The following is a 12,590-nucleotide window of genomic DNA, read 5'->3' as shown; positions in this document are numbered from 1 at the left end:
AATCTTTCGGTACTGTATGTAAAAAACACATTTATTCTTGCAGTTTAACCATCAAGAGTGAGTTTTTTTGTTCCAGTAGGAACCCAGTCGTATTGGTCCCAGGTTATATGGTAAATTAAGTTACCATATTACTTGAAAATCTCATAATAAAAATATATATTGTAGACAACATGAACCAAGCTTAAAATGTGGCCTGCGTGTGAGACTGAGAATTAGACACTGGGATTAAATGCATTCCATTACAGTAATCATATACCATTCTCAAATGATATTGACTTTGTAATTATACATCTGGCAATGGAGACAATTCCACGAATATGTAGTTCTTCAAAAAACTGATTGTGAGTTTATAAAATAATGTCCATCACTGGATATTGTACTAGGGAAGGAACATAGTATTTTAAGTCCCAAATGCATAATTGTCAACAAGGCTGCATTCATGTCAAGATGTGTGACCATCAGGGATTGGCAACATTCAGTTGCCTTGTATTGGTAAGTGCCACTCCCTAGAATCCAATAACATGTTATGTTAATTCATAATGCACAACCCTGACAGAATGATACCCTATTGGCAAGAAATACAAATGTGGTTTGGCTAAACATCAAACAAACCCAAGCCTGTAAACAAATACATCTCCCTTAGCTGCTATGGTAGCATTTATGATGCTTGTTCAGAGTTCAAAATATTTTTTCACTTACATTTTTATTTTATTTGATCAGGTAAGGTCCACTGAGCTATATAACTCTTTGTCAGAAGCGACCTGGCCGCCAATGAGAGCTCAATGTGGCTTATCATCTAGACATGTATAGCAGCCAAATACTCGAAATGCATGTTTATAAATGTGGAGGAAAAAATCTGAGGACCAGGAGAAAAATCCACATGACCACGGGGAGAACATGCAAACTCCAAACATACAGGTGTTAGGGTCGGGATAGAATCCAGAACCTGTATATCAGGCGAGGTAGTTAACATCTCACCACCGTAGCACCCCAAATCTAATTTGTACTTTCCTTGAATCGTTAAGATGTTTCCTTTTAGTTCCAGTTAAGCATGTATACCAATCCTATGACAGACCAAGGTATCACATAAATATGGTCAATACATGGTTGATGAACCTCTGATGGAAATGGCATCACATTTGAGGAATATACAAGTATGGTATGAACCTTACTTTTTCCTGCATCTTATTGTACTGTAAAACTGATCCACTTAAGGAAATCCCTGAAGTAATAAAGTAGATACAGGGTTCAACTAAAAACTCCGCAATCCAGAGCAAAGTGAGCCATCTCGGGTATTCCTTAGAGTGAGTGTGCATTTGCAAGTTCAAGGGATGCCTGGTTTGACCGGTACAATGGAAAACTCGGGACCGGTCAATATGCTCCCGAATGTGGAGTTAAATTAAACCTTGAGTTGAATACCGGTGGTAGTATGTTACAGCATTAGTGAAATGGTTGTTTAAAAAAAGGAAAAAAATGTTTTTACGGAATTAAGTGCACTTCCATTAAAGCACAGCAAGTAGCGGTCACGTATAATGGACCTTAATGTATATTGTACAGCAATAGCTTTAAAAATGGAAAGTTAAAAAAATGGAACAAAAATCCCTTTAGGTTGCTTCTAGCCTTATTTTTGCAACGCGTACCTAATCAGTGCTGCTTTAGAACTGAGCGAGCGGCAGAGTGGACAACGATGAGATTGGAGGGAGCCTTTTTGGGAGACAAAATAAAACCTTGTTGTGGATTTCACGAAGAAGCCTCCAATGATGACCCGTCAGACGAACGTTAATTGAGATTATTTAAAAGCATTATGACAACGGTGATGATGTCGCACACCAGAGCACGTCCACCGTGGCAGCCGCTGCACAAATAGCCGTGTGCTATAATGTAAAAACATCCTTCACAGAGGTCAAATCAAAGCCAGTGGCAAGTCCACTCATCACCAGGTCTTGTAAATAAAATCAGCAGTCCACACCTGTCCAGCCATGCTTACAAGACATATTCTGCCAGCGAAATAAGCCGTTACTTATGAAACTACAAGGGGAAATTTTGGTTTTATCTTATGACAGGCTCCCCCATAATGCCTTAAAATGAGCTGTCAAGGGGAGCTTATGTAAAATATCTGTGTGTCCCTTCATTATCGGGACACTGGCTTCTATCACGCTCACCATCGCACATTTGGTGATAAGTACACTGTAATTACATGCTCTGGACTGTAATTACATGCTCTGGACAAGTAAGGGTATGCCTGATGTTTTTGGTATATTGTGGGATGTGCTCTGTTAAACAGAGACAATTTTGACCAAAACACGTCTCTATGAGGATTAAAGAGCTTTACACCCATAAACTCCAGCTTGCCACTTCCACCCCACCAAACCGTTGAAAAACAGAACTGAAATAGCACTGGGTCCCAAATAGTAGTACACATGATGATATCAAGCTCAGCACATTTAAAAGCTGCAATTGTACGAGTGGTCAAATCATACTACGGTACACTATGCATACCGTATGTGAGCAAGGTGTGTTCAAAATGTTTTGGGAATGGGACATGAACAGTTTGCACTATTTTTTTTTTATCAATTACCCTACAGCAAGAAAGTAACCGCTATTATTGGCGTATAACATGACAACGGTGCATTTATGGAGCCAACAAAATAAAATAAAGCTATAATTTCGTCTGAGCACTTTCATCACGTCAATTCTCAAACCATTTTGATCACAACTTTGCATACAGTATATATAAAGCAAGTTTATGGAATAAGCGTGACAGCATGCGAAAACATCGCGGAAACTCTACAAGCCTTCAGCCGCTTCGTGTCCCCGCTAAGATATTGATCATCTTCTGTACACGGTTCGTGAATGTTGGAGAGAATTGCCGAGAACCCGCTGGTTTTCAGTGGGATCCACAGCCACATTAGCATTTGCTATCCAGAAAGTGGCGTCACCCTGATACTGATCTTTTTTGTGTGTTAGCTGAACGGCTGTATTTATATACGTACATGTACTGAATATATACGCATACTGTACACGTTTCAACAACCATAATGTGCCAAAGAGACAGAAAATGAACTACTCGTGACGTATGCGGTGAATTCCGTTGTATAAACTGAAGCACCCATAGCTAGGTTATTGTATGTCATTCGTTTTTGCGATTTTTTTTTAAGAATTTGTACACAGTTTGATATATAGATACGCAATGACGAGCACTTTACACGTATAATATTTTTTCTCTTTTGCAACTTCACGGCGAAAGATATCGGGATGTTATTTTAATGGCACGTTGATGTGAAACGTAATCAGGTGAGACGTGACCTCACCGCAACCGCGTTACAATGCACAGGCAGGTATAGCCTGCTTTGATCAAATTAATGTTCGTGCATACTATTCCATGTTGACCGCTTCCCCTACCCCTTGTCTGACCAGCCACTTTATTAATGAGTGGAAGCCATCAGGGAGATCTGGGACAAGCTGGCTGTATTTCACAGGCGGCATTGAACCACGATATGTTGTGTCAGTGGGAAGCTAGGCTTACATGCAGTTGAGGATGTGAAGGTAACATTGAGTCAGTTGAGCTTACCTTCAACATGTGTGAACAATACTCTTAGGTTTTTTCGGTAAAGTCACGTAGGTAAAAAAAAATGAATTAATAAAAGTAAAATAAAACAAATTTAAAAAATTCACGACGTTTCGGAAGCAACACAAGCCTCCGTCTTCAGGTGGAACCGTCACAACCACGACAGCTGTATCAATATATGTATGAATATACAGCTGTCGTGGCTGTGACGGTTCCACCTGAAGACGGAGGCTTGTGTTGCTTCCGAAACGTCGTGAATTTTTTAATTTTTTTATTTTACTTTTATTAATTTAATTTGTTTTACCTACGTGACTTTACCGAAAAAACCTAAGAGTATGAATCCTTGCAGTCACGAAAGCTTCAAATCTAGAATGTGAACAATACTGTCCACATTTTGACATCAGGTTTCTAGTGCAAATCACGGTCTTGTTTAGAGTTTAACCCATGCCCTAGCAATAAAACTGGGTACCAAACTTTCCTGTAAATATTCTATACCAATCTCCTGGGTACTGTCGATGGTCTTTAAAGCCCCTGTAGCACAATTAAATAAGATGTGTGCTGTGGCAATTGTTTATGACGATTTATGTATTCGTAATGTTGTGTCCAAATATTGCACAAGTATTTCTCTTTTAAAAAATCCATGTTACTGTCAGCGTCATTGGGCTGTAAGATTTGATTGCTTTGTTGTTTTCACTCACAGCCACACCGGCTAGAATCCAATGAAATACCAAGATTCATGCCGCTAAGATGAAGCTTCTATTAAAAGGGGGGTGACTTTATGAGTACGGATGACTTGGACCTCAACAATGTTTTCATTGAGCTTGTGTAGCATAGTGTCAATGCCAAGGGCCCATTTCTCTGCCCAGTGTCTCCTGGCAATATGAAAACGGTCTCTCAGATACATTGTTTGGTTTGCCATTCAACCATTCCAACCAGAACTCCGAAGCTGTGCATGGTAAAGGACACCACAACCGACGCGCATTTCCATCCTCAAATACATTGTTAAATATCATGGTGTCATTCAATGGGTTTCCAATAAGTAGAAGGAATAACCCGCAAAAATTATATTATATGAGGTGAATCACTGACTGTTTTCCAATAAATAAATGTCTCTTTAATGGCTACGTTAGATTTAATTAATTTTGAGTTGCATGTTCCACAATACAGAAAGTATGAGTTAAAATCAAAATCGTTATGGCTTGGAATGGTTTCATCACCATTACTCTGTTGTTATCATCTTGACAAATATAAGTTTATGAACTCCATGCATACATTTTGCATCATCTACATTACCACTGGATGGATTTGATTTAACTTCTGCGCTGTCACAATCGTTCATAATGCCCTCGTATCACGTAGCACCTCAGTTGATGAAAACCAAAACGCATAAAGTTGGACAGGTTTTCAAGTTGAGTGCTACATGCACATCCTAAGATCGTAAACATTCATTTTGCAGGCCAGAAAAAAAATTACGCCTAGAGAAACTTTCGAATTGGCAAACGCATGCTTCAAATTACAAAGATCTCAGAAACATGGGCGTTATCGTGTACTGTCGTAATTCGACACAGGCACTGTTTAATCATGTTCTGAAGCCAGTTTGTCTATAGAGGAATGTGTGCTGTCAAGTTTTTCAACGGTGCACAATTTTATTCGACCAATCTCACCTGCAGATGATCTCAGTTCCAATAAACTTTAAAGCCTTGGGGTTTATCAGATTTGTATATGCCCACAAACTGGGAAATTAACAAGGCGAATTATAAACATAAATGCACCTTATGAACACATTTCTGATATAATTAGTGTGAAACACCCGTGTTGTTTTTTGGAAAATATTTTCCATTTTATGTAACAATCCACAGATACACCCTGATTCATAATCCAGCTGATGCCAGTTTGGTGTGTGGCTTGAGAAGAGTAGTAGACTCACAACATTGCGTTGATGTCCATTGATTAGATGTTGAAATGTACGAATGCACCCATTTCAGCATTCTGCTGTGACCCAGTCCATGTTGCAGAACTTGGAAACAAGTAGAAAGCATTTGTGTCGTGAACCACTAATTCAGTTTAAATGTATTGGCCACGTTGGTGAAGGGTCAATAGCAGGACATTTTTTTACTGCATTGCTGTGATGGCTTTAAGAGTTATTGGGAATGGAATCACGCATGATTTCTTTATCATCCACCGTGCGTTCTTCAAACCACATAAATAATACCTGGTGACCCAGAGGTAGTGCCATCGCATTTGAGTTCGAAGTCACCAGTTCCAACGAAATGGCCTTCATTTTGGCCATGTCACATTCACAATATCAAAGCATGCGTTAGCTTTTCCAGGAGTGAATCTATGCATGCACACAGTGCCGCTCCAACATCAGTACAGCAGCTGGTACGTATGGACTGCTGTTGTTTACGCAGGGTCAAAAAAACGAATTCTGCATTAACAATGAGCAACAAAAGAAAGTATTAATTCAATCATCAAAAACTTGCCAATTTATAATAACACAATGTGATGTGCAACAGAAAAAATCCTCAGAACTCTGCTAAACGTCCGCGTTTGAGAAAACATAGTTGTCATCAAGCCCATAAGATGGCATAAGAATAAATTGTGCTGCTAATGGCTAAAATGGGCTGTTACTACTGTACTGATAGAAAGTATTCATAATTGAATTGCATTTCGCATGCCTCTTCACTACTCTGCTTCAAATGTGGTAATTTATAACTACGTGGATTTTTTTTATTGTTTTCAGCTCAGAAAATTATCTCCCACTTTTCCATGCTGGCATACCTTGCATGTTTAGTGTGTAAATTGGAGTGCTGTGTGTGCATGCACGTGACCTCAATTTTCTCTTTCATTCTTCTGCACAATTATATTGGAAATGCATTCAGCTCTCTAGCCCATGTCTGGTGCAAGCCAAAGAATTACATGGAAACTAATCTCCAAAATCAAAGAGCACTGGCCACATTTGATGTGAGCCATCTGGATTTTTTTTTACAGTGACATTTAACCAACTCGTGTTCAAGACACAGCAGGACACCTACAATGCTGAGTCCATTCCAAACAAACACCGGAATCCAGTCCATGGTTTTCCTGTGCACCTTCTACAATTACATCAGCATTTGTCATTTTTTGCTTCTTTCTAATGCAGGCATCTTTCTGTTAAATCGTCTCATCCCCATCGAGCCAACTAAAGCAAACAGCCCACCTATCAAGAGAATGGCTTAGGCCTTACTCAACCATGGCTTACTCCGGTTGAAGGAAACGTTATGGCCAGCACCCATACCAGCAGCCTGAAACATCATTGCATTCGTTGTAATTGGTCATGCAAAACAGCATTATTGAGACCACATATATGGGACACCAGCATCCAGAGGCAGTGGCGGGCTTGAGGGTAAGTGACTGGAACATTAAATAGTCAACCATAATATATAATAGCCTACCTGATGACATTATTTGTTTGGCTAATTATTACATTTTCGATAAAAACTTCCGATATTGAATTAAACAAATTGAGGCTATCTTTGCAAACTTGGAATTTGGATGAATTCTAGCTATTTTTTTTTTATTTTGGATCTTTAACGTTTCCTTTTCAACAGTCGATACGCTTTGGTAATATGTAATAGGTGCAGCCCTGCAATTGCTCGCTCACGCCACTGTTGGCGAAAGGGCGTCCACTCGAGGGAGCTCGAGAGAGGCCCTCAAGGATAATTTGGCCGACTCTAGCACACTGGCCAGACATCTCGGAAGAGGTGGCAGGACCCCTCCTGAAAAAGAGTCATGGATTCGGTGAAGCTTTTGTGGGTAAACAAGTATCATAAATGAATAAATTGTCGGAGTACCCACACTTTACCCTGCCACACACGACCTGCCGATCGATTGTAGTGTATCCATTTATGTTGCTGGATGGACAGAGTCGAGGAGGATTTAATAAACTTGCACCAACGTTTTGACTGCTGCACTATTCTGGAAATCAACTGTCAATCCAACACTTTGACAGATCTAGTACCCAGCCTACAACTTACATTTATAGTAGTGCTATTTACACCCTGTCAAAGGAAAGCCTTAAATAAATAAAACACATTATTATGCAATTAAATGGATGAGCATCCAGCAATGTCACTTCTTTAAACCTGGCTCAAACATGTCATATTATTTGAGTATTTCATAGTTCCTACCAAAAAGTCCACCACTGGCCAGGCAGACATAATAAATTCAGGTTTTTCCTGACTCGCCAAACAAGGTTTTACAGAGAGCCGATGAAAATCAATATAAATCCCTTTAATTAATTAAATATTCCAAACAGACATCAGCAATCTGCGAAAGCATTGCTTGGGTCAGGGAAACATGAAGTACTATTTCTTATTCTGCTGGCCACATTTGTTGCGTTGGCTCAGCATAATGGCCATGGCCAGATGAGGACTTCTTGTCACAATGGATCTCGCTCAGCTGGCAGCACCTGCCCAATTAATCCACATCCAAGTCGACGAATCCACGGCAGATGCTCGCTGTGGTCGGCTTCGCTGCAGTACCGCCGACACCGCGACCAACCGCACTGTGACCCCTACCACCGCTGGCACTACCAGCACCACCACTGCCCCCGGCGCCACCTCCAACAAAACTGCCGCCACCGCCGCCGCCGCTGAGCTCGGTGGAGCTGGTGAGTGCAGAGGCCGGGAGGTCGCTCTCCACGTCTGTGGCAGCCCCGACCGAGTGCTCCGATGACCGCTCCCGCTCCTCCTCCGAGGCCGAGCTGTGGCTGTCAGAGGCTGAGCTGCTGGCGCCGAGAAGGGACCTGCCCCATCACGGCGACACGTGGTCAGAATTGGCGAACGATGGCAACACGTACTCTTAGTTCTTTCGGTAAAGTCACGTAGGTAAAAAATGTAATTAAAATTAATAAAAATAAAAACACTTGATGCAGCAAATCTGGCTGTGATGGTCCCACCTGATGACGGAGACTTGTGTTGCCTCCGAAACGTCGTGATTTTATTGTTTTTATTTTTATTAATTTTAATTGCATTTTTACCTACGTGACTTTACCGAAAGAACTAAGAGTATGAATCCTTGCAGTCACGAAAGCTTCAAATCTAGAATTGATGGCAACACGTGTCTGTGACCAAAGCTTTGTAGGTGGTGTCGGTGGACTGCCAGAGGTCTACTTGGTGGCCAGCAGTCCAACAAGTGGGTTACTGATCTATTTGATTTCAAATTAGCCTCGTACATGCATAGGTTTTAGTCTTTCATTCCAGTTCCTCTCGCAGTTTGTACTCAATTGGCATGCCATGATTTACCCGACAAAACCACCCTTCCCAGGGATTCCTTGCATTAAAATGATTCAGGGTCACGATTCGATTCTAGAATGGATTATTTTCTGGGTTGTTTTCACCATCTCATTTGTACATTAGAATATCAATTGCATACAATTGATGTTTAACTATAGAATTTTAATCAATTGTATAGTTAAATAATACAATCTTACACACATGATTAAATGCACGTATTATGAGCGTAAGCTTTAATGTATCTATGTATTTTGCATGCCTAGTACTCAACAAGGAATTGGCCAAACATCCCACTGGGTGGCCGTTCTGATAGCATCTTGAGATTTGGTGAGGCTTTCCTGGCAAAGCACTGTTATTGTTGTGGATGTGCCCACGTCTCCATAGCTAGTCGGGATAGGAGTGGTGCTATAGGAACCTATTTGCCTATTAATTATTATACCGGTTTAAATATCGTATTTCTATTTGTAGAACCGTTGATATATGCTGCATAAATGCAGCGTACATTAATAAACAGTAAAATAACAATAATTTACAGCGCTATGTCTCATTTACTGCTGGATGAAGTCCTCTCTGTGCCATTTGGCTGTGGGTGTTTGTTTGACCATACTTCACCATTCTGGTCAGTGCAGGTTAGCAAATGAGGTAGCCCAGGACCCGTGTAGATATCACTCGCCTCTGGCTGGGAATCAAACTAATGTCACTGGGTTCACAGTGCAGTGCGCGAGCCGCTGCACCACCGCCCCAACCCTCCAATACTCTATAGTAATTATAGAACAATGAATGTGGCTTTACACCAATGACTGCATAAATAATGCCCGTGATAGATTTACGTTGAAATTAATTTGGTTGAACTTATCTATGAGAAAACAATGGGAAAGGGCAGGCCATGGAATACATTGCTTCTCCAAAATTCCAAGGGGTCGTTATAAAAAAAACTCCCAACATTAAATACGCTGGGCACTGGGAAGCAGAAAGCAGTGACAGGATACCAAGGTGATTTGGAACACGAAAAATAAACAGGCCCTTTTCTGAACTCGACATACTATGCATGGTATCCACAGTTTCCTCTCGCAGGTATATAATAATAAATACATTACCAAAGCATCTCGTTATTTTAAACAAAGCAGCTAATCAATTCACCTTGTTTTATGCAGAAAGTCTGCTTCACTTTCCACCTCCCCTTCTTCGTCCGTGGTCTCGCCGGTGCCCTTGGGGTGAGAGCACACGGCAGCGCTGACGTCAGACAGAGCACCATCAACTCAGCACCCCCCTGAGGACCACCCAACATCAGGTGTCGCACGAATGTGGTGAAAGGGATGAAGCCGAAAGAGGGTGCACGCCTTTCTGCGATAAGTGTCACCCGTGCTGCATGGTCCGTCACATTTGGGAGTGTTGTTCCGGGGCTTCCGAAAATCACTTTGAATTCCTGTGTTGGCACGAATTAAACGTGATCCCGTGTGAACAGTGGAAATGTAACGTGATAATCAAGTCACTTGCCAAATTTGTTAGGAGGCTGGTGGAAGATCCCAATATGGGGCCTCTCTGCTTGTATGTATGTGCCGAGTGTATATTAGTATATATAAATCCTAAATAGAAGATAATTATTACTCTTTGGTTCTTTCGGTAAAGTCACGTAGATATAAAATTGTGTAATAGATCACGATGTTTCGATAGCAACACAAGCCATCGTCTTCAGGTGAAACAATACAACAGGCGGACTGCTGAGGCAGGAGGAAATCAAATCAAGATAGAAAAGAATAATGTTTTACAAATGTTTCTCTTCTTTGTTCAGTGTTGAACAGTTCACGTTCACTTTAAAGTTGAATTAAGTAAACCACTTCTGAAGAGACACATCCTTTCCCCCACAAGATCTTGTAAATTCTAAGCCTGTTCCTAATATCCTTACGAAATTAACTGGAAAAGCTTTGGCAAATCAGCTTGAGGATCACTTTTGTAAAATGAATTACAGAAAAGTTTCGGTCTGGCTTTTGCTCAGGTCCTCGTACTGAGACCTACACAGTCGGGATCTCCTGCAGTTTGCCAGCATTAGACAACCGTCTGTTTATGAGTTGATTAATCTTTCTGCTGCTTTTGACATTGTGGACCATGGGTTATTATTGGAGACAGAATTACATTGGCATGATAGGTTTTGCTGTGGAATGGATTTATTCTTATCATCTCAGACAGATGACATGAAGCATGGAGTTCCACATTACCCCATCCTCCAGTGTCCATTTATACATCGTTGGATACATTTTTAACATTTGACCTTGGATTGAACTGTTATGCAGATGATATATATCGTGATATTACATGTGTAATGAGCGACTTCCGCGACACGTCGTGCAGAGGCTACTTCTTTTATATCTCACACTGGGCACAACACAGGCCAACCTTATTCTTCTTACTCTGAGTACAACACTTAGATAACACATTCCTGCGGAGGGAGCTGGTAGGAACGTTGGGTTGCTCTGTCAATGGCCAGGGTCAACGGTGGTGTGGTGTATTCCTTAAATATGGCCGACTGTGAGGGCGGGCACAAGCCGGCGTGAGTAGGTTAAACATTGAGTTTTATAAGGGCACCACGGGGTGACCAGCCCCTCCCCGCCCAGCCCCTCCCCAATCTCCCACCCCCCACCCAGCCCCACCCTCCCCACCCAGCCCCTCCCCACCCTCCCCACCCAGCCCCACCCTCCCCTCCCCACCCAGCCCCACCCTCCCCAGCCAGCCCCTCCCCACCCTCCCCTCCCCACACAGCCCCTCCCTCCCCACCCAGCCCCTCCCTGCACGACGGACACAATAATTCCCTGTGGGCTTGTGTAACCAGGAGGTTCCTACCAGTATCAACGTCTCTACTGGCTACACACAGCCGATCACTCGGCGTGGTCCCACCGCCCTCACTCGGCTACGCCACTGGCTGATGGCGTGACGATGATGGCAATGGCCGGCCGACGGAGAGAGATGTCGGCGAGCAGCGACGCAGCCAGGACCCACGAATCCACACACGAACCCCGAGCCCCGGGTCCGCACCCCCTTATATCCCCCCAGGCGAGGTTAGGCCCCGCCTCCGGCCACGCCCTCTTGTGGAACCTTTGAGCAGGTTCCCGGAGTATCTCGGCTAACCCCACCTGTTACTTTTCCCCAGATACCTCTCCTTCTCTGATTGGTTGTTACTTTAACCGTGCCCATACCCGTGCTTCCCTTTCCCGGCCAGCAGATGTCACCATGTCATTACACATGTATTAAATTGAACACATTCATCAATAAACATGGCTTAAATGGAAAAATAAAACCCATCATAGTTGACGTTTTGGCAATGGCCCTTCTTTATAGCACGTAAACGAATAATCAGCAAATAATTTAAACAACTATATTGTTCTTTTCCTACTAAACCACAGACGGCAGTCTCTATGCTACCGAAGTGTCTGGATGAAATTTCTTCACGGATGTCTATAAATTATTCAAAACAAATTCGAATGAAAGGGAGGTGCTATTCGTGTGCTCTAGTTGCAGCTTAGCGAACCCTCCCCCCCCCCACATTGAAATGCCCATTGGTTGTAATAATGTTGACTACATCCAATATTGTGGAAAATGTATATTAAACGAAACACATTCGTCATTAGCTCTGGTACAAAGGCCTCTTTTTATAATTTGATTAATATTGCCAAATTGATATCCATTCTATCTGATACAGATGCTGAGATTCTGGTTCATGCATTTATTATTCCTTGGAACAATGCAGTGTT

This window comes from Lampetra planeri, chromosome 21 (assembly GCF_965212315.1).
Source record: "Lampetra planeri chromosome 21, kcLamPlan1.2.h2, whole genome shotgun sequence".
In the NCBI taxonomy this organism is placed as follows: Eukaryota; Metazoa; Chordata; class Hyperoartia; order Petromyzontiformes; family Petromyzontidae; genus Lampetra; species Lampetra planeri.
The sequence above is the reverse complement of the archived record's forward strand: the minus strand, read 5'-3'. Positions refer to the sequence as shown.